Raw genomic sequence first — 23,868 nt, 5'->3', positions numbered from 1 at the left:
CGTATGCAGCCCTAGCCCCTAAGCAACACTTGTCAAGGACTGTTGCCTAAGACTCTGTCCTTTATGTGCTGAGAATGAGACTCTAGTCTCCCGGAGCTGCTGCTCTGCTCTCACAGGTGAAGCCCAGAGAGAAATGGGGGAGGATGCTCAACATCCATGGGAACCAGCTGCTCCTTTCCTCCCCAAAACTCACTCCAGCTTCCCACTTCAATAAAGACATCAGGGCCCTATGAGACAGTAACAAGGGGTCTGGCAAGGTGGATCAGAAGGCAGAGGCACAAGCTCCCAAGCCTGATGACCTAAATTCAATTCCCATAACTTAGGTAGCCGAAGAAAAGAAACAACTGCTGTAAGTTGTTCTCTGGCCTCCACAGGAGCGCCTCCTGCGCGCGCGCGCACACACACACACACACACACACACACACACACACACACACAATTAAAAAGTACTTAAAATTATTTTTATTTTTAATAGTAACAAGTCTGGGGTTGTGGCTTAGTGGTAAAGCACTTGCCTAGATGCTTTGCGTTTGATTCTCAGCACAGCAATGAAGAGGAGGAGGGGGCAGGGGGAGGGGGGAGAGGGGGGAGGGGAGAGGGAGGGGGGAGAGGGGGAGGGGAGGGGGAGGGGGAGGGGGAGAGAGAGATGAATAAGACCACCTCTGGGTGTGGTGGGGGGGGAGGGGAGAGGGGGGAGGGGAGAGGGAGAGGGGGAGGGGAGGGGGAGAGGGAGAAGGAGATGAATAAGACCACCTCTGGGTGTGGTGTGGCATGGGCAAGGGAGAGATGACCCCTTGCCCCTTGAAGCCTCTAGCAGGTAGGAGAGCTAACTCCAAGATCATGAGAGTGGAGTGCTGGCCCTACCCCCTCACTGGCTGCAGCACTCAGGAGAGGGGGCATGAGAACAGGAGAGCTGGCCCTGCCCTCTGCAGCATTGGATGAGCTAGCTGGGGCAGTGCTGGAGAGATGACCCTGGGGGTTTGGGTGCAGGTGAGCTGGTGAGCTGATCAACTCAGGTACCTCCTAGGCTCAGATCCAAGACTTTGTGTTGTCCAACCCCAGCATCTACTCCATGGATGATTTGCTGAAGTGTGTAAAAAGGCTGGTCCTGCTGGTCCAAAGTTGCAGGATCTCCATGACACAGGGCAACAATAGAATATCTGAGAGAAGTCCCAGTGAGCATCCAGTATAGTGTAGCAGAATCCAGAGGCTTTGAAATAGACCAATGCTTCATTGCAATGAACATTAGCAAGTAAAAATGAGTGGACAAAAGGGTATAGTGTGTAACACACTGTGACACACTGTAGCTTCCATGATGAGATGGTGGTCTTTTGTTTGTTGTTGTTGTTTCTTAATTTTTATTTATTTTTTATTTTCTTTTTAGGGAGAAGTTGCAAGAGCAGAGGAGGGTTAGAATTTCATTGCTATGAAGAGACACCATGACCAAGGCAATTCTTACAAGGGACATCATTTAATTGGGGCTCGTTTACAGGATCAGAGGTTCAGTCCATTATCATCGAGGCAGGAGCTTAGCAGCATCCAGGCAAACATGGTGTAGGAGGAGCTGAGAGCTCTACATCTTGTTCCAAAGACAAACAGGAGAAGAGTGGCTTCGAGGAAACTAGGATGAGAGTCTTAAAGACCACACCCATATTGACACACTTCCTCCAACAAGGCCACACCTCCTAATAGTGCCACTCCCTGGGCCAAGCATATACAAACCATCACAAGGGTGGATATGAATGGATGAGGAGATGAGTGAAATTGGGATATATGATGTGAAAGTCAGCAAGAATCAATAAAGAAGGAGAAGGAGGAAGAGAAGGAGGAGGAGGAAGAGAAGGAGGAGAAGGAAGAGAAGGAGGAGGAGGAGGAGAAAAAAAGGAGGAGAAGAAAAAGGAGGAGGAGAAGGAGGAGATGACAATGTCACCACCTCTGGGCTTGAGAGATGGCTCACCACTTAAGAGCCCTTATAGCTCTTCCAAAGGACCTGAGTTTGATCTCCAAAAGCCACATCAGGCAGCTTACAACTACCTGTAACTCCAGCTCCAAGTGATCAGATGCCCTCTTTTAGCTTCTGTCCGTACCTGTGCACACCTGGAGTGCTCGAATGCGGGCACTCGGGCACACACACACACACACACACACACACACACACACACACACATAAAAATGAAATACATTTTCTGTTTAAAAAGTATAGTAGTTAGCAGACCTTAAAAATGAAGGGTAGTGGCTGACCCAAAATTGGAATAAATGTTTATGATTGGCTACACAACGGCTTCCCCCTCTAATGTGAAAGTGTTAAGTAAACCCACACTGCTAATTGATTATGTATTGTTTTGTTGATTGCACCTCTTTGTGGAGGGGATAGATAGAACAGCTTTTGTGGTGGTTTGAATGTGCTTGGCCCATAGGGAGTGGTACTGCTAGGAGGTGTGGCCTTGTTGGAGGAAGTGTGTCACTGGAGGAGTGGGCTTTGAAGCCTCACCCAGTGCAGAAGAGACAATCCTCTCCTGACTTCAGTTGGATCAAGATGTAGAACTCCCTGCTCCTCTCTTGCCACTCCTGCCTGGATGCTGTGATGATAACAATGAACTGAACTTCTGATCCTGTAAGCCAGCCTCAATTAAATGTTGTCCTTTATAAGAGTTGCCTTGATCATGGTGTCTTTTTACAGCAACTGGAACCCTAACTAAGACGGCTCCAAAGCCTCATATATTTGAATGGTTGGTCCCTATTTAGTGGTACTGTTTAGAAAGAATTAGGAGGTGTGGCCTGGTTGGAGGAGATGTGTCACTCAAGGTGAGGTTTGAGGTTTAAAAGCCCAGGCCATGTCTAGTCTCTTGATCTCTGCCTTCAACTTGTGGATCAGATATAAGCTCTGAGATATTGCTCCAACAGTATGCCTGCCACCTGCCTACTGCCATGTTCTATGACCACCATGATGGTCATGAACTCAGCCTCTGAAACTGTAATTAAAACCCCAATTAAATGCTTTCTTCCATAAGCCTTGGTCATGGTGTCTTCTGATAGCCATAGATCATGTTAACTAAGACAAGCCCCAAACTGTGATCTTTGAAATAAAGTTTTATTTATATTGACATTTGTATTGAGAAATAGCAAACACTCCAAGGAAAACTAAAACAATGTGTCTCTTGGGGGCAAAGGAATCCAAGGGTGTATTCCAATACACTGCTCACCGGCTACATCACTTTGCTTTGGTTTTATTTGCTTGCTTGTTGGTTCCACAATACTAGGAATCAAACCCAGAGCCTGGAGACTCCTAGGCAAGTGAGCTGTGACCCTGAGCGATGCCCCTAGCCCAGCTATAAAGATTTGGATATATAACTTTTTTCTAACCTATAACCTCAGTTTCAAATACGGATGCAGTCTACAGCTCTCCCTTTACATGTAGCTGGGTTTAATGTCTTTGGACTCTGTCCACATGACCCTCACATGACTCCAGGGCCAGGAATACTAATGTCTGGAGCACGTGTAGTGTTCTGGGAACCGTGCCAGCATTTCACATGGATAGCCTTGCTTCATCATAGCAAGTCTTATAAGGCATTCCTCATGTTAAGGTGACTCCTAAGTTACAGGTGAGGAAACCAGGGGAGAGAACACAAGGGGCTTCTCCAAGAAGAAAAGCATCTCTGTTTACCACTCAGGCCCTAGATCCTTTCCTGAAATTCTGCTCAAAATCTCAATCTGGAATTCTCTTCTCCCACACAAAGCCCCCACCCCCATGTTTCAAGCCTAGGGAATTAGCCTGCTACCCTCTCAAGGAGAGTGCATTATTCATCCCACAGGTAAAGAGAGATGCTCTGAAGGGACTAGATATTGCAGCCTTCCTAACTTCCACATTCCTTGCTGCCCTTAACTACAGCTAAGTACCTATTTGCTAACATTTGGAGGCATTGAAACTTCGGGTCTACAGAAAGGAACTGGTATGATAAGACTTGCAGGCATTATCAAAGTTCTGGGATCTTAGAAAATCTTCCCAGGCATGGCCCCTGACTCATAACGTTCTTAACTCTCTAAGATGGTAAGGAAGTGTCCTGGCATGTGTTTGTATAGCTCTTCTCCCTGCTAGCTCAGGATTGCTAGGACTACGATTAATTTCTCTACCCTAAGTTTGTGAAATAAATAATGATAGAGCATGAGACTCTTGAAGGACAAAGGGAAAATATTTTAGATAATAAAAAATATAGGCATATACTGCACAGTGACAGAACCTATGATTACAGCGATCCTATAAGATTATAGTACAGTTTGTTATGGTTTGGATTGGATATGCGGTATCCCCCCAAAGGCTTGTGTGTTAGAAGTTTGGTCACATCAGAAAGAAGTCTGACTTAACACAGAGATGAACATTTGCTGTGTCCTAGCAATGAGTAATGGTGTAATACAACCCACGATGACTAGGATGATAACATCATAATACTGGTATAAATGAATCTACAGCATGCCAGCAGGGCAAAGGCATTACGAAACAATTATGTATAGTACATAATACTTGTTTATACTTGTCGAATACTTGATAATAACAAATACACAAACATCACTAGTTTGTGTATTTACTGTTATTTTACAGTGAACTCCAACTTATAAAAAACAGTTTATGGTGAAACACTATGGGTTGTATTTTGAATGAGAAACGTCCTCTGTTGGCTCATCTATTTGAACACTTGCTCCCAAGCGATGGCGCTGTCTGGGGAGGTCATGGAACCTTTAGGAGGTGGAGCCATGAGGGAGGAAGTAGGACAGTGAGGGTGGGCTTTGGGAGATTATAGCCTGGCTCCACTTCTGCATATCTATATCTCCTGCGTGAGGATGAACGCAAGATCATCCAGCTTCTAGCTCTCACTGCTACGTCTCTTCTTGTCTGTTACTATGCCCTTCCTGTTACTATAAGCTCTGTCCCTCTGGAACTGTAAGCTGCCTTTGGTCATGGTGTTTATCACAACAACAGAAAAGTACCTAATGCATGTCCTATCAATAGAAGTCTTGAGTTTACTCCCTCTCCTCTTCCTCCTTTGTCTTCTTCTCCACCACAGAAAAGCAAAACGCCAGTGTATAATAAGGTCTGAGGAAGGCACATGCCACACAATGAAATGAAAGCCCAGTTGTCACACCTTAACAGATGTCTGGATTGTGACAGGATGCACAAGGGATTGTGTCCCTGGCATTAATGTAGCAATAGATAAGACACATATACGAGTAGTGTTTTATGGTCCTGGGTTCAAATTTGAGTTCTACTCTGATGCATGCTACTTCTGAGCCCCTTACCACTGATGCCCAAAAACAAATTTGTGTTGTTGGGGCTGTTTGGACACAAGGCTTCAGATAGTCCAGACTGGCCTTCAAGTTGATATACAACTGAAATTCCTTCTACCTCCACTTCCCAAGTGCTGAGATTACAGGGGTACCCCCACATACACTGATTTTTTTTTTTTTGTTGTTGATTTAAGTATAATAAACAACCCGGTACTAAAAATGGAATTTCTGTTAGACACTGTGGCACTCACTTGTAGTCCCAGGTGGTGGTTGGGGGTGAGAGTGGGGGTGGGGGTAGGGGGTAAGGAGGGGTATAAAGGGCAAGAGGATCATAAATTAATTGTGTTTTTGAGCCTGGGTCTCACTATGTATCCCAGGCTGGCCTGGAACCCAATCTGTTGACCAATCCAAGATCTGCCTGCATCCACCTGCTGAGTGCTGGGACTAGAAGTGTGTATGGCCACACTGGCAGGATTGTAAACTTGAGGGCAGCATTGTAACTTTGAGGGCAGCCTGGATCTCATGCTGAGACTGTCTCACACACAACAAGGAGATTTGTTACAGTGTTCTGGACTTGAGACAACCAACTATCACTTTTCAATTTAAACTTGAGCAGAAAAGTGACTTAGTGCAACACTTTACCTTAACTGTGGAAGCCCAACCCAAGATTATGGCCACTTAGCACATAGGAATCAGTTGAGACTAAATAGAAAACCTTTCCTAAATGATTTTAAATCCTATCCAGAATGAAGGATCATAAATATATTCTTTTAAATGATTTTTTTCTTTAAAAAAAAAGATTGTGAACTCTTCCTTTGTGTGTTCCTTATTTTTATTTTTTATTTTAAAAAGAAATTTATTTATTTATTTTAATACTTTTTTAAAGATTTATTTATTTTTATTTATATGATTACACTGTAGCTGTCTTCAGACACACCAGAAGAGGGCATTGGATCCTATTAGAGATGGTTGTGAGCCACTATGTGGTTGCTGGGATTTGAACTTAGGACCTCTGGAAGAGCAGTCAGTGCTCTTAACCTCTGAGCCATCTCTCCAGCCCCAATGTTCCTTATTTTTAAAGATTTTTTTAAAAAAATTTATGTGTGTGAGTATTTTACCTGCATGTATGTATACACTCCACATGTGTACAGTGCCTACAGAAGTCATAAGAAAGCTTTAGATCTCCTTGAGTTGCCATATGGCTGCTGATAGCCAAACCCAGGTCTTCTACAAGGGCAACTAGCATTCTTACTCACTAAGTCGTCTCTCCAACCCATGTTCCTTAATGTTAAATGAAATGATCTCAAAACATTCTTAAGACAGCTCTAATCAATTAATTAATTTTTCTTGAGACAAAACTTCGCCATGTAGCTCTGGCAAACTTATACTTGCTACACAGCAGAGGGTGGCCTCAAACTTGCAATAGTCTCCCTACGTTCACTCCCAAATTTTGGCATTACAAGTATATACCACCAGTTTTAATCTCATTTCTGTTGTCGTGATAAAATACCCAAGCAAAGCAACTTTAAGGAAGAAAAGGTTTATTCTGCTTACCGTGGATGCAGTGGAACATAGAGGAGAAGTCAAGGTGACAGGAACTGAGACAGGAAGTCACAGCCACAGTCAAGAGCAGAAAGAAGAAATGCCCATCTGCTCAGATCCCCTCTGTACTTCACACAGGGCTGTCGGTAGCTCTTTAATAAGTGTTCTTTGTTGTTTTCCTCTTAACCCAGTGAGCTCGCAAATAATTGAGACTGGACTATTGCATTCATAAACAAGTTTTAAGGGCACAACAACTAAGCAGTGTTACTCTATCTTAATCCTCTAAATTAATCCGGCTACTTCCCAGTCAAAATCCTAGTGATATTTGAATTTTAGTATTGATCTGGCTCTCTGGGCTACAGGTGTTTTCTCAAGGTCTCTCTTGAACTCTCTCCCTATGGCTAATCCCCACATCTTCTCTCTCTCCTTCCTCCCTCCCCCTAGCTGGAAGTGTCTCTCCTGCCCAGTCACTGGCTAATCAGTTTCTATTGACAAAACAGAGAATAAATGGGGAGCAAGGCTTACACAACATTGAGACAGGAGATACTTGGCATAAGGATTGCAACCAGATATAGGGGCACAGAAATCGGCATTTGAATGGTGCAGCCCTCAGTGAGTGGGTCTTCTCAGCTCAATTAAACAATTAAGTAAACCCCACAGATATACCCACAGGTGATGTACACGTACTGGAAGTGAGACTCTCTTCCCCCAAGGCTATGCCAAGTTGACAAAACAAACTATCTCAGGGCTCAGCCATTAAGAGCACTGACTTCTCTTCCAGAGGACTTCGGTTCAATTCACACAGCACCTACATGGCCGCTCACAACCCTGGCTGTAACTCCAACTCCCCAGGATCAGATGCCCTCTTCTGTCCTCAGCCAATACCAGACACACAGATGATACACAGATATACACACATAGGCAAAACACTCAAACACATAAAATAAAACTTTTTTTTTAAAAAATACATGCTGTAGCATGTATTTGTTGGCTAACCACTCTATGCTCCCAATAGGTCACACGGGCATACCTGCCCAAGAACTATCTGGATTCTTGAATAAAGGACACACACACACACACACACACACACACACACACACACACACACACACTAGTTAATTTTAAATATGCTTTGACTAGCTCAAAGGTTGAGTAGTCTAATCCTCCCTGTGGCTTGCACACATTTCATTCCAGTACTCCTGGCTTAACACCCTCTAATTCTATATTTTCTCTTTGTTGCCTAGGCTCCTTCTGGGCAGCCCTTCCGGGAGCCACATTCCTTCTCACCTACTTTTCGGATGACTTGCCTTCTGCAGTGCTAAATCTGATCCATCTCCCTCCAAATCATGATAATTCCCTTTCTTCCTTTCTTCCAGTTCCTAGCCTGTGCAAACCTCCAATTCCCTCCTCAGTCTACTTGCCCAACCATTGGCCATTGGCTCTTTATTAACTGACCAAAAACCAATTGGGGTCAAGGACCTTCCGCATTTAGACACACAGCTTCCCAATTTTGGGTGCCGGATTACTTCAAAACATTAAAACCAATCCCCACAGAAAGTAAGACACCTAATTTACTACCTACTCAGTTATCTCAGGAAGTGAAAGAAAGGAACACCATTTAAGCAACTGTTTCTGTGGTATATGATGCTGACATCTGAGACATGGCTATTCCAGCCAAAACTCCATGTATGAGTTTTAAATGTTCCTGGCTGAGAGCTTCCTGTTTTGTAGCCATCCTCCCTTTCAAGTTACTTAACTTTCCTTATTGCTGTAACAAAATAGCTCTTGGATATTTCCTTAAGAAGGACAGATTTTCTTAAAGGCCCACCATTTCAGAGGGTTCAGTCAGTTCTGGTGGGGATGCCCTGGTAGAGCAGAGAGAGTGTTCACATCACTGCACAGGGAGGCAGAACAGGAACGCTTGCTCTCCGCTGGCTTTCTCTTTCTCCCCTACCTCAAGTATTCAACAGTACTTATAGCTCTCTTAATTTCAGAAAGTCATAAGAGCTAATACATGGGGTCCCATGTGTTCCATCATATGTAACATACAGGAAGACTTTTACCATTCACAACTACACTAGTTAACCCTGCCACTTAACAATCCAGAAAGCTGTGCCAAGAAGTGAGGTCCCTCCTCCAAAGACCAAATGCAGGAAACCTGACTCCAAGTTTTATACTATCAGCTACTCCACTCCCGTGTGTTTGTAACCCTGATTTTCTTAATTCCCTCAGGACTTTACAAGTACTTTTCAAATTCTTTTTTAGAAAAAATAATGTTCATGAATTTGTAAATCAATTTTGTCCTAGTCCTTCTGTAAGATTTTTTTTCTTTTTAAATATGGAATGTTTCATAAATTGGCTTGTCAACCTTGCCAAGGGCCAAACTAATCTTCTCTGTTTTGTTCTAATTTTAGAATATGTGCTATCAAAGAGAGCACTCTAAGGAGCTTTTTTTTTTTTCTTATTCTTTTTATGGCACCCAACAAATTCATTCCTGTATTCTTATCAGAGAATTTTTTTTTTTAATTTGAGACAGGGCCTTACTGTGTAGCTATGACTGTCCTGGAAGTCTTTGTGAAAGAACAGGTAGGCCTTCAATTCACTAAGATCTGCCTCCTACCCTCGGCTCAGAACAAATTTTTTTTATATTGCTATTACTTTAAGTTATAATACACACCCATCTATCGTAATCGCTCTCTCTCGCGCTCTCTCTCTCTCTCTCTCTCCACCCCCCCCCCCCCGGGGAAGGAGAGGGGAGGGTGTTTTAAGATAGGATCTCACTCTGTAGACCAAGCCCATCTTGGTCACAGCAATTCTCCCTCTATTCCCCCAGTGCTGGGATTTACAGCACACGGCATAGTACCCATACCTGGCTTTCCCACTGTCTTCCTGATGGCCATAGAATAAGATTCTGATGGCTTTCTCAGGAAGTAATTGTGTCCATGGCTGAAGAACCCTAGAAATAGAGAGAAAAAGAACCAAGTGTTCCAAACCGCATTTGAAAGGGAAGAGACTGGGTGAGAACTTGAGCTTCTGCTTTTGGTTGGTTGGTGTACTGGCTAGTTTTGTGTCAACTTGACACAGCTGGAGTTATCACAGAGAAAGGAGCTTCAGTTGAGGAAATGCCTCCATGAGATCCACCTTTAAGGCATTTTCTCAATTAGTGGTCAAGGGGGAAAGGCCCCTCGTGGGTGGAACCATCTCTGGGCTGGTAGTCTTGGGTTCTATAAGAGAGCAGGCTGAGCAAGCCAAAGGAAGCAAGCCAGTAAAGAACATCCCTCCATGACTCTGCATCAGCTCCTGCTTCCTGACCTGCTTGAGTTCCAGTCCTGACTTCCTTGGTGATGAACAGCAGTATGGAAGTGTAAGCCGAATAAACCCTTTCATCCCCAACTTGCTTCTTGGTCATGATGTTTGTGCAGGAATAGAAACCCTGACTAAGACAGTTGGTTTTGTTTTTTTATGGTTTGGGGGTGTTGTTGTTGTTGTTGTGTATCCCTGGCTTTCCTGGAACTCATTATGCAGACCAGGCTGACCTCTCCCTCACAAGATCTGCCTGCCTCTGTCTCCTAGGTGTTGTGCACTACTATAGCCACCAAACGGCACAGCAGTTTTTGAGTCAACAGAGGTTCTGGAGAGGGAGTGCCTGGCACAGTGGGTACAGTTTTCATCTGCCTGCCATGCCAACTCTCAGGGTTTCAAATGACAGAACAAGTGTTAGCCCAGCTCTCCAGCCTACCACTGGAACTGGCAGAGAACGTAGGGAATAGTTACCCTCCTCTTTTAGCTGTTTACCAACCTAGGCTTGTAGGCATCTGCACCTCAGACACTTTAGACATTGATTGTTCCTGTTATTGAGTGTGGTGGCACACATTTATAATCCTAGCACTTGGGAGGATGAGGCAGGAGCCCTGCTGTGAATTTGAAATCAGTCTGCTCTACATATCAAGTTCCAGGCCAAACTCTACCACCCACCTACTGAGACCTAGTCTTTCCTTTTAATTATATAAATACATAAATCCTTTGTCCTCTACCTAAAGATTTTTTTTAAAGACCCGAATATTGCTGTACTATACCTGTGTTAGTATCAACCTTCAACATTAAGAGGTTTGTATATATTATTGCAGACAAATAGTAATTTATTATCTTAGTCTGTTGATTTGCATGTGTATGCATATGCATGCTCTCTCTGCTGTGGAAAAAGGCAGACTGAAACTGAACCGGAGATGGGTTAATTTCATGCAAATGCATAGTCAGTTCTCTCGGGCTCTTTTTATGTAGCAGCCATGATCACGGCTTCCCATGATATGGAAGATTGAATTTCTGTTCTTGCTGTGTTTAGAAGCTATTTTAAACTTGGCAAACTGACTTACTAGGGAACCATGTGAGTGTTGCTATTTTTAAATAAATAATTGTCCCTGAAATCCACTAACAGAAAAGCATGGTCCCTCTTTATTGCACATGTTTTGGGGTTTGTTGTTTGTTTTTGAGACAGGGTCTCATGTATCCCAGCTATCCTTGAACTTGCTATGTAGCTAAGGATATACTTGAACTTCTGATCTTCATACCTCTATCCCCCAAACTAGGAATTTACTGCCATGCCCAGTGTTGTAAGCCAATGGTTATAAATAATAATAAACACTAGGCAGGCATGGCCACTCATGCCTTTAACCCCAGCACTAAAGAGACAGTGGTAAGGGGGACTTCTGGGCAAGCCTGGTCCTAGTTTCAGATAGAACTACATAGTAAGAGCATCTCAAAAAGAAGTAATTCTTACCGAATTACCATATTCCTGGATTATATACTTACATAAATCTTCTCAGTTAATCCTCACACATGATTCTGTGTTGGCATAGACTTCTTGTCTTACTATACACATTAAAACCTTGCATAAAATTACAACAGAGTGGGCATGCATGACAGTCAGTCCCGAGTTCAAGTTCTAGCCTTGCCTCTTGTTGGCTAGATCATTTAGGCAAATCATTTAACCCCCTCTGAGTCTCATTCAGCTTTTCATCTGTTAAAATGAAGACAATTCTTCCTTTGAGGTTTTAATGTTCGCTGAGTTTCCAGTATGTTAGGCATTCTACAGAGTCTGGTGCAAGCAGCCACACTATAAAGGCAGTTACTGGAAGAGATAATTCAGTAGGTAAGAGTGCTTGCAGCCAAGCCTGATGACTGGAGTTGCCCACAAGGTGAACAGAAACAAGTGACTTCTGAAAGGGGTCCTCTGATCTCCACATGTGTGCCCCAAATAAGTAAAATAAACAAAAACTAATAAATAAATAAATAAATAAATAAATAAATAAATAAAATTTTGAGTCAAAGCCTCACTATATAGCCTCTGCCTAGCCTAGAACTTACTATGTAGACCAGGTGGCCTCAAACTCATGGAGATCTACCTACCTCTGCCTCCTGAGTACTGGGCCTAAAGGTATATTCCCTCAAGTCTTACTCAAGTATTTCTTTTTTGAGATGAAGTCATTGTAAGTAGCCCAACACACCACAGAAAATGTGCTGTTTTTAAAAAGCAATTTCTGGGACTGGTGAGATGGCTCAGTGGTTAAGAGCATTTGCTCCTCTTGCAGAGGACCAAGATTCAGTTCCCAACACCCACATGGGGACTCACAACTGTCTGTAACTCCAGTTCCAGGAGATCTGACACCCTCTTCTGATCTCTGTGGGTGCTGATAGGGGGTGTCAACCCATGCCTTTAATCCAGGCCTTTGGCCAGCCTAGTCTGCAGAGAAAGATCTAAACCAGCCATACCACTTGAGACCCTTTCTCAAAAATAGAAAAGAAGAGAAAACAAGGAAAGGAGAGGGGAGGGGAGGGGAGGGGAGGGGGGGGAGGGGAGGGGAGGGGAGGGGAGGGGGGAGGGGAGGGAGGGGAGGGGAGAGGAGAGGAGAGGAGAGGAAAGAAATTACTAGTTTTTGTTTTTATTCTGGTTTTTCTTTGTGAGGGTATTGTTTTTGTTGTTGTTGTTGTTGTTTTGGTTTGGTTTGGCTTTTTACATCCTGGGGAAGACTTTTTGAAGAGTTTGGGACCTCTTCATAGTTCCTTGAACTCCAACCTGGACAATTTCAACTTGAGTGCCGTGAGGTTGCCGCAATAACCCGGTGTGGCATTTGAACAACTGTCAGCTCTTCTAGTGGGTCCCTTTGCCCCAGAGGGCCCTCAGATGGCTGCCCTAGTGTCCTGTGTGAAGGCTGGTAGTCATTTCACAGGACAGGTGTGGCTTTTCCTGCTGGCCTGGACACAGCTTATGAAGCAGCAGCCCAGAGCTGACCTGTGAGAAAATCCCTCCTGGCTCCATCTGTCTGTGTCTTGTTAACCCATCAGAGATGGCATCCAGCCTGCTACACTCTTAGCAACTTAGGTTGCTATTGGATAGCTGTATTAGATGTTGGCTGTCCATCTAAGGTGAAGTTAAGAACTTTTGACTACTTAGGCTGCTGAGAAAGGAGGCAAGAAGTCTTACATATCCTGAGAAACATCACAAGGGAGAGACCGTTGCACCAGTGAGTTAGGAAGAAATTCCCTCCGTTTCCCAGAAAACATCATATATAGTCTAAAAGTAGACTGAATGCTAGACATAGCTGGATGCCCAGAACTGGGGTAGAGAGACAGGTAGATCCTGGGAGCTTGCTGGGCACACAGCCTCGCCTCAGGTGAGCTTCCCGTTCAGTAAGAGGTCATGTCTTAAAAGAAGGGATGGAGGAAGACATCTGGCATCTCCTCTGACCTCTGCATACATTTGCTGGGGTGCACAGCCCTGTCTCCCCATGACCCCTACACACACCATAAAACAAATAGTTTTATATGACAATTAAGTAATTTTCTCTTAGTTCTCCAAACACACTTAAAAATGTATGAGCCAACTTCTATTGGGTGCTGGCATATTTCATGCCTTTACTATATAATATACTTAATATCTGCAGAATGTTGTTGAGATTTCTGTCTCTGGCACTCACAGATGCTAATGGGCCCCCTCAAGTGTTGTTGGGTGTATATTGGCTCTCCCACTCCTCGAAGGACTTGGGCTTTCACTTTTTACTTCTGGTACTAAAGATAGAACCAGGGTCTCATACATGCAAGGCAACTGCTCTACCACTGAGCTAACTCAGCTCAGGCTTCCATCCTCTGGCATGTCATAAATCACATCCCACAGCCTCTGTCATAGTGAACACTTCACAGCAGTTGCTGGGACAACAAAAACTGCAACAGTGTTTAACATGTCAAAACTGGAAATGTTTCTCAAATAAGTAGCATGAAGTTTTCCAAACTGGAGAACTTTTGTTTTGCAGCATAAACTGAGTAAAACTAAAAAAAAGAAAAAGAGAAAAAAAATGTTTGGAGATGGCTGATATAGTTGGTCTCTTTCTCTTGCTTATAATCCCAGCTCTCAGGTGGTGGAGGCAAGATCAGAACTTCAAGGTCATTCTCTGTTCGTAGCAATCTTGAAATCAGCCTAGGCTACAGGAGATCCTGTCTCAGAACAAAACTAACAAGTAAAAAGGGGCAGGGAAGCTGCTCAGTGATGGGGCACTTGTCTGGTGGCCCCAGGGCCACAGGTTCAAGTCTCAGGACTAAAGAAAGAAAAGAGACAAAAATGTTAAAGAGCTTAAACATCTGGACCAGTGATTTGGCTTGGTAGGATAAAACAAGAAAACCAGGCACTTGCTATGCAAACTTGGCAACCACTTTGACCCTGGAACCCACAGAAAGGTAGAAGGAGAAGAGGAAAATATATTAAATGAATTCCACAAAGTTGTGTTCTAATCTCCATGTGCAAGCAGTGGTGCTCACACCCATCCACATTTCACATACACATACACATAATAATAATATATACATTTTAAAAACAAACAAGAAAGCTCTTATTTGGGTCTGGGTATGTTTGGGACTGGGTTTGGTGTGTCAGGTTTATAATAGGAGCTCTCAGGAGGCTGAGGCAGGAATATATAACTAGTTAAACGTCAGTCTGGGTTACATAGTGAGGCCTTGTCTCAGACATCCTCTGTCTGGTTGGCACACCCTTTAGTCCCAGCACTCAGGAGGCAGTGGCAAATGGTTGCTCGTGAGTCCAAGGCTAGCCTGGTCTACAGAGTGGCCAGCCTGGTCTACAGAGTGAGTTACAGTCCTGAGAGCCTAAAATCTCGATTGTCTTATGTATCAGGTTACTTTTCTGTTGCCATGATAAAAATACCATGACCATAAAAGTGACTTATGGAAGAAAGAGTATTGGTTTCTTGTTTTGATTTTGGGTTTTGGCTTGCAGTTCCAGAAGGGTAAGAGGCCATTACGGCAGGAAGGCATAGCAGCAGGCATCAGAAACAGGATGCTAAGGGATTCCCCAACTATAAACATGAAGCAGAAAGAGCAAATGGAAACTGGGGTGAGGCCGGGAACTCTCAAAGTCTCTCAGTGACAGACTTGCTCCAGCAAGACTGCAGCATCTCCCCAAACAGCCCCACCAACCGGGGGTCAAGTGTTCAAATAGAGCTCACAGAGAGCATTTGTCACTCAAGCCACCACACCTTGCTTTGAAAGCCTACCTCTCCTTGATGCCTATACACCTGGGCACACCTTTTGAACTGGTCCAACCAATAATCCAACTCAGCCTGAACAACTGGTACTTGTCTAATGTTTGGGCTACGTAGCACCCCAGATTCCTTTGTATTAGGGATCACCGTCCAGTTAATGAGTCACAAGATGAGGCCAAGTGTCCCACACTCTGATACCAAATGTCCAGCTAGTTACTCTTCCAGCCCAGGGAATGAACACATAGTTTAGGTGTCAAATGTCTCCCAGAGGCCAGAGATCAAATTTTCAGGCTGTATGGTTTGGCAACAGGCCCCTCTACCCACTGAGCCATCTTGGAGGTAAACTTCTAGTTGAAAGGTGGTAAGTTAACTCATTGTGTCCAGTAGTGAGAATTCTGGAATTTTGGCTTCTGAAACACATAGACACACACAGAGAGCGCAGTATTATAAGAATATGCTTTGTTTTCGTTTTAATCCCGGCTACAGGGATATGGGGCTGCTTCCCAGCAGCTGACTATGATTTGTTTCCTGCTCTAGCAGAGGCGTGGTTTTGCCAGCTGCAGATTGTTTCTGGGATTATGTGGCATTTGTAATTCTGGGAATTTTTTAGAGAGGATATATAAATGCTAGGAGCCCATAGGTGGAGTGGGTGGTTATTGGTCATTCACGGGGATTGGCTGCAGTTTGTTTGCAGCCATGCTCAAAGAAGAAACAAGAAACAAGATTTAGATCTTTCTCTTTCTCTCTCTCTCTCTCTCTCTCTCTCTCTCTCTCTCTCTCTCTCTCCCTCCCTCCCTCCCTCCCTCCCTCCCCCCCATCCTTCTTTCTCTCCTATCTATCCTATCTAGTGATAGGAGATGAAATCTCTGGGATAAAGAGCAGGGGAAAGAACCACAAGATAGTAAAAGTCCAGCTACAGTGTCCCGTGGGAGTTTGAAAGCCACCACCCCCATTTGTCAGCACAGTACCAGGAAATGGTTCTCTCTTCTCTGGAACATACTTTGTGACTTTGATATTTTTGTCCATTTCAGAATATTTTTTTCCTTTCTGGAGCTAAGCATGGTGGCATACCCAGCACTCAAGAGGCAGAGACACGTAGGTCTCTGTGAGTTCAAGGCCAGCCTGGTCTACATAGTGAGAACCTGTCTCCAAAATAAATTTAAAAGTGAAATAAAAAGAAATAAAGAAGATCAGATCATCTTTCTCTTCATTTTATAATCTTATAGTCAACTAATTATTTTATATTCTCTTACCTGGGCAATTTTTTTAAGATTAATTTTATTTATTTTTAATTATGTGTGTGTGTTTGGGTACCTTCAGAGGTCAGATCTACTGAAACTAGTTTCTGGGGATTGTGAGCCATCCGATGTGGGTGCTAGGAACTGAAGTCAGGTCCTCTTCAAGAGCTAAATGCTTAATCTTAATTACTGAGCCATCTCTTGAGAATTCTCGCCTCCAATAGTATTAGTTAGATGTATATACTGTTTCTATCTTCATAATGCTTGTTTTTAAGATTTAAATTTTTTGCCCATTGAGGTTTATGCTGTAATAGCAAATTTATAAAGGCATCATATCTCAAACACATTTCTTTACTTTGGAAGAGTGAGGTCCAGGCATAGTGGTTTCATGCCTTTAATCTCAGCACTCAGGAGGTGGATGCCTGTGACTCTGATCAATGTAGTGATTGCCAGCACCAAAATCAAAACAAAGAAAACAAAATGAGTCAACCAGCCAGCCCCCCACATTCTATTCTTTGATTTTATTTTTTAATGCATTTATTTTAGAGAGTGAGGGCTGGTGGCTATAAACTCTTGCCACATGTGACTTTGCAGAGCTCCTATGCAGAGGACTGGTTCTCACCTTTCACCATATGGGACCCAGGGATGGAACTCTGGCATCGAGCACCTTTACCCACTGAGCCATCCCACCAATCCCTCATACATTTTCTAAACTGGTATAGAGACAACTTCCCAGCTTCCTGCCCAGTGACTCTGCCCTGCCTCAATGCTTCTCCTGAAACTGCAGTGAAGAGGAGTCCTGAATGGTTTTAGACTGCATTGCTTTTCTCAGACTGTCCCCTCAACTCCACCCTCCTCTGCTGTGTCCGCCATTTGGCCATTAGCGACAGGCATAGAAATTCAGAAAGATAAGCTTCATTGTAAACAGTCACTTAAGAGCTTTCTATCTGTGGTTAAAACCTGTAGCCAGACTCCTGGGTTCTGGTTTGCCACTTATTTACTATGGAACCTTAGGCAATTAATTTAACTTCTCCTTCCTTATCTTTAAAATGAGGATAATGACAGCAACTTATGTTCCAGGGTTATTTTTGAGGTTTGCAGCTTTGAGATTGTTGGCAGATACACAGTGCACATGTTACTGCACATGAAGCTCATTTCTGTCAGCTGGGCTTTGCTGTCAGGACATGCCCACTGTTAAGCAACAAACAGCCCAGAGAGTCTGAAGTTAGGATTTTGATCTTGACTCTAAAGACATTGTTATTCAAGCTGCCAATATTCTATTCATATATTTGAGAGGGACCCAAGTCAACTATTACCTCATTGCTGTGTGTACAGGCCTGCAATCTCTTCTACTCAGAGACTGAGACAGGAAGATGTAAATTCAAAACTGGCCTGGTCTACAGAGTGAGTTCTGTCTGGGTGATTTAGTGACGTAGTATTTCAAAATAAAGAGCATGGGGACAGGAAAAGATGTCTTAGCAGTTAAGAGTGCTGTCTGCTCTTCCAGAAGTCTTAAGTACAATTCCCAGCAACTACATGGTGGCTCACAGCCATATATCCTGGTGTCTTAGTCAGGGTTTCTATTCCTGCACAAACATCATGACCAAGAAGCAAGTTGGGGAGGAAAGGGTTTATTCAGCTTACACTTCCATACTGCTGTTCATCACCAAGGAAGTCAGAACTGGAACTCAAGCAGGTCAGAAAGCAGGAGCTGATGCAGAAGCCATGGAGGGATGTTCTTTACTGGCTTTCTTCCCCTGGCTTGCTCAGCCTGCTCTCTTATAGAACCAAGACTACCAGCCCAGAGATGGTTCCACCCACAAGGGGCCTTTCCCCCTTGATCACTAATTGAGAAAATGCCTTACAGCTAGATCTTGTGGAGGCATTTCCTCAACTGAAGCTCCTTTCTCTGTGATAACCCCAACCTGTGTCAAGTTGACACACAAAACCAGCCAGTACACCTGGGATCTGATGTCCTTTCCTGGCATACAGGTATACATACAGATAGAGCCTCATATACATTAGATAGATAGATAGATAGATAGATAGATAGATAGATAGATAGATAGATATTTTTAAAAAGATTTAAAAAAAAAAACAAGTAAAGGCTGGGGTATATAGTTCAGTGGTTGTCTTAGTCAGGGTTTCTATTCCTGCACAAATATCATGACCAAGAAGCAAGTTGGGGAGGAAAGGTGCATCCAAGATCACATCCAACTCTGTCTGATTCCAAGATACTGATACTGATATTGATAACCAAGAACTTGTCCTTAGGGATGAGGACAGGAGAAAGAGGAGAGATTGGAAGAGATGGGGGAGGGGAAACATGGAAGTATAGAGAAAGGAAGGTTAACTGGGAGGGGGATATTTGGAAAATTAAACACAAAACCAGAAGTAGGTGTCTCCAGTGCAGCTGGCTTTGTGGCCCTCAAGACAATTGAAAATAAAGAACAAATGGTCTTAGAAACCATTTTAGAAATATCATGGCCATGTTGGTAAGAATCGAGTTAACAATCATCAGTCACCAACTGTCTATGAAGAAATCAGGGAGTCTTTACAGACATTATTTCTGCTATGAATATACATAAACTTGAGGAGAAATATTGATAAAGGCATAGAACCTAGAGAATAAGAGCTTCTAACACATAGGATTTGTATACTTCTGTTGAACTAATGACCCTAGAAACCCTTCAGTAATAAATATCCTCATCTGTCTTAGTCAGGGTTTCTATTCCTGCACAAACATCATGACCAAGAAGCAAGTTGGGGACGAAAGGGTTTATTCGGCTTACACTTCCATACTGCTGTTCATCACCAAGGAAGTCAGAACTGGAACTCAAGCAGGTCAGGAAGCAGGAGCTGATGCAGAGGCAATGGAGGGATGTTCTTTACTGGCTTGCTTCCCCTGGCTTGCTCAGCCTGCTCTCTTATAGAACCCAAGACTACCAGCCCAGAGATGGTGCAACCCACAAGGGGCCTTTCCCCCTTGATCACTAATTGAGAAAATGCCTTACAGTTGGATCTCATGGAGGCATTTCATCAACTGAAGCTCCTTTCTCTGTGATAACTCCAGCTGTATCAAGTTGACACAAAACTAGCCAGTACAGTGGTAAAGACTTGCTTAGTGCAATGGCTATTCCTGTTTGTCATCTTGACTATATCTGGAATGAACTACAATCCAGAATTGGAGGGCTCACCTGTGATCCCGATCTTGAGGCTGGCTTAAGGAGCAATAGTGCTGGATTTTTATTTTGTTTCATTCTGTGTACTGCTGATCTTTTAGTAAAGAGAAAATTTCAGGCCCTGGAGAGATGGTTCAGCAGTCAAAAGCACTGGCTTCTACAACCCACATCAGGAGGCTCAACTATAACTCCAGCTGTGGGGTACCTGATGCCCTCTTCTGGCCTCCACTGGCACCCACATACAAATAGCAATCGCTCATACAGTCACATATGCATACATATAAATAAAATAAAAATATGAGCCAGACAGTGGTGGCACACGCCTTTAATCCTAGCACTTGGAAGGCAGAGGCAGGCAGATTTCTGAGTTAGAGGCCAGCCTGGTCTACAGAGTGAGTTCCAGGACAGCCAGGGCTACACAGAGAAACCCTGTTTAGAAAAAACAAAAACAAGCTGGGCATGGTGGTGCATGCCTTTAATCTCAGCGCTCGGGAGGCAGAGGCAGGCAGATTTCTGAGTTTGAGGCCAGCCTGTTCTACAAAGTGAGTTCCAGGACAGCCAGGGCTATACAGAGATACCTTGTCTCAAAAAAACCAAAAACCAAAAAAAAAAACAAAACAAAAACCACACACACACACACACACACAAACCACAAAAACGAAAAACAAAGCAAAAAGTAGATAGTATGGAAAAGTTGCTTTTAGAATTTACTGTTGATCTTAAATAGGCATGGGGGAGTATCTGTAGGACAAACCAGATTACCCAAGAAGTCAGCTGTAAGAGAGAGATCTGTGGATTGGTCAAGGGTAAGAACCATACACAGCAGAAAAGATGAGTAAATGGGGAAGAGCTGCTGAGTCAGCTTTCATTACTGTAATATGCACCTGAAACCATCACCTCCTGAAAGACAAAAGGGCATGAGGAATGGTGGGGCACACACCTGTGAGCCCAGCACTCAGAAGGTAGACACAGGAGGTTGAAGTTCAAGCTGGCCTGGGCTACTCTCTCTTTCAGATAGCATGGGAGAGGGGAGAAGAATCATGATTGCTCACATGGTCTAGGGGGCGCTGGCCAGCGATCCACTGGCATCACTGCTTTGTGGGCCTGTGACAGTCAGCCCATCACAGCAGGAGTAGTGGAGGGACAAAAATCCTTTACCTCGGACTGGAGAGATGGCTCAGCGGTTAAAAGCACTGACTGCTCTTCCAAAGGTTCTGAGTTCAAATCCTAGCAACCACATGGTGGCTCACAACCATCAGTACAGCTACAGTGTACTCATATATATATCAAATAAATAAATACATCTTTTTTAAAAATCCTTTACCTCATGGCTAGTGAACAAAATGAGAAGAGTGAACTGAAACTCACTAGCCCAGAGGAGTTACCCTCATGTGATTGGGGAAATTATCTCGGTCATTCAAGAACTACTATATGGGGGCTGGAGAGTGGGCTCAGCCATGAGGAGCACTTGTTCCCAGCACCCACATGTTGGCTCACAGCCATTATGACTATAGGTCTATGGGATCCGATGCTTATATCTGGGCTCCTTTGGCAGCAGGCATACATGTGGTGCACAAACAACTTTACATGCACACAGGCAAAACATCAATACACGTAAAATAAAATAAATCTTAAAAAAAGAATTGCTATATGATGGTGTCTGTCCTCCTGAAAGGCAACCGTCCACAAGACACACATACTGACTTTGAAACATTCACTCAGTGGAACCCTGAACACTGATGCCAACTCCTTGGTCTTCTGTTTATGGTTTGAATATGCTGCCCCCAACAGGGTCTTGTACCTGAACACTTGCTCCTCAGCTTGAGGATCCTCTGGAAGTTGAGGATTCGGGACTGTAGCTAGCAGGTGTGGTTTGCAGTGGTGGGCTTGATGGTGATGCCCACATCTGGGCCAGAGTCAGAGGCTTAGCGTTTCTGGCCACCAAGATATGAACCATCCCTGAGGGAGGTTCCCACAGCCACAGATGGGGCCACACCATCCACCACACAAGAGTAGCACGTGCCTTAACTGCTCAGCCAGCTCTTCAGTCCCAAAGCCAGTTTTACAACAGCTAAAAAAATAAAATTGCACATAAGCTTCAATCAGAAGAAAACAAACTGCTAACATAAAGAAGAAAACAAAAACAAGCACAAAATATGCCTTTTGCTCACCTGAATATATCTAGACCTCAGCTTCTTTATTTAAAATATCAGTTTGTTTCACTAAACTCTCTAAAGGTGATTTTCCCATTTAAACTTTGTGTACACGTGAGTTTGTTTATTACATATATGAATGTCTGCTATTTATCAGATACTTATTTAGATGCTACCATGTGGCCTTTGTGCAAGATACAAATAATCTCTGACCATTGCATTGTGACAGTCAGTGGGTGTCTTTAAGCTACTTGCACACTATACCTACAAGACAAGTCACTTTAGCATCTGTGTTCTGGTTCCTCTGGTCACCATAGAGAGTTCATAATGCTTTAGCTTGACAACCACAGCTAATATGTACGTTGAGTGCTTGTGTAGATGGTCTCACTCAGTCTCACAGCTGTTCCATGAGACTGGGCTTCCATTTCTTTGGGAAAAGAGAAGAAAGACATTCAGGGCTGGGGATATAGTAGTAAAGAGCTTGCTCCGAATGCACAGGGCATGGGGTTCCATCCCCAGCATCACAAGAAAGAAAACAAGAAAAAGAATCAATGACATGATTTGCCCAACTAAGAGCCAGTCTTCAAACTCAACTTAATCAGACACTTTAAGAATTAAATAAAAATATTGAACATTGTTATCAGTTGCATACAACTTCCTTCCACAATAAAGGTCACTAGACAGAATAAAAACAAAGCTCTAAATAGATTGTGTGCTATCTCTAGACAGACCTAATAATCTTTAAAGATTTACTTTAATTATATGTATGTGTGTGAGTGAGTTTGTGTGCATGTGAGTATGTGGGTCTGTGCATGTGTAAGCAGATCTCTGCAGAAGCCACAGCTATCAGCTTTCCTTGTTGCAGATATTTCCAAACTGCTTGACATGGGTGCTGGGAACCAAACTCGGGATCTCTGAAAGAGCAGTTTGTACTCTCTCTTAGCCACTAAGCCATTTCTTCAGCCCCTAAAACTAATGTTTATCGCTTACTTCATGTCAGGAACATTGCCAGGGACATTTATGGCCTACCAGGAATCAAGTGGTGGCCTCTGTGCTGGTGACACAGAGGTCAGTAGGACAGATAGAGAAGAGACAAGGCAGCTGTCTTGGGAGAACTAGAGTAAAGTTAGCATTAAGCCTCAGCAGCCAACAGAACTCCCCTGTTTTCAGTAAGTCTCTGCCCACCCCTTCCTGGTTGGTTTACCATCTTAATTAGCTGAGGCTTTGCCCTAATCAATATTGTTAACATCGTGTCTTTTTTCCTCAGTCTTAGAAGAAGATAACTACCATGAAAGGACTGCAGAGAGCTGATGAGTCTGGTTAGCAAGGAAAGCTACTGCCTTACGTTCAGGATCTCTGTGATGGAGAGAGAGAACCACTCACCCAGGTTGTCCTCTGACCCCCACACAATACCATGGTGTATACACACACACACACACACACACTCACAAACACATACACACACATACAAACACACAGACACACACTCACACATACAAACACACAGACACATACACACAGACACACACACATACAATCACAGACATGGACACAAACAAACACACACAGAGACACAAACACACACAGACACACTCACACATACAAACACACACACACAAACACACACACACACACACACAAATAAAACAAAACAATTTTAAATGAACATAACTTATGTAAACTATGTCTTGACTTTTCCAGTTATCAAATGTGTAAAGTAAAATTTTTTCAGGGTGACTACAGTGGTTTGAATAGGTATGACCATATAGACTTGTGTTTGAATGCTTAGCCATAGGGAGAGGCATTACTAGAAGGTGTGGCCTTGCTGGAGTAGGTGTGGCCTTGCTGGAGTAGGTGTGGCCTTTTGGAGTAGGTGTGGCCTTGCTGGAGGAAGCGTATCACTGTAGGATCAGATTTTTGAGGACTG

At 43.5% G+C, this 23,868-nt stretch overlaps 1 non-coding gene across 1 annotated transcript; it reads right to left on the bottom strand.

Moving 5' to 3' along the window:
* Positions 1-9,154: 9,154 nt before the first annotated feature.
* Gm24919 lies at positions 9,155-9,260 on the bottom strand. Its single transcript, XR_003949190.1, has one exon. It is a non-coding gene; the product is annotated as a U6 spliceosomal RNA (small nuclear RNA).
* Positions 9,261-23,868: the final 14,608 nt, after the last annotated feature.

The sequence above is a fragment of the Mus musculus genome, chromosome 1, assembly GCF_000001635.26.
Source record: "Mus musculus strain C57BL/6J chromosome 1, GRCm38.p6 C57BL/6J".
In the NCBI taxonomy this organism is placed as follows: Eukaryota; Metazoa; Chordata; class Mammalia; order Rodentia; family Muridae; genus Mus; species Mus musculus.
This window is presented reverse-complemented; position numbering and strand designations above follow the sequence as displayed.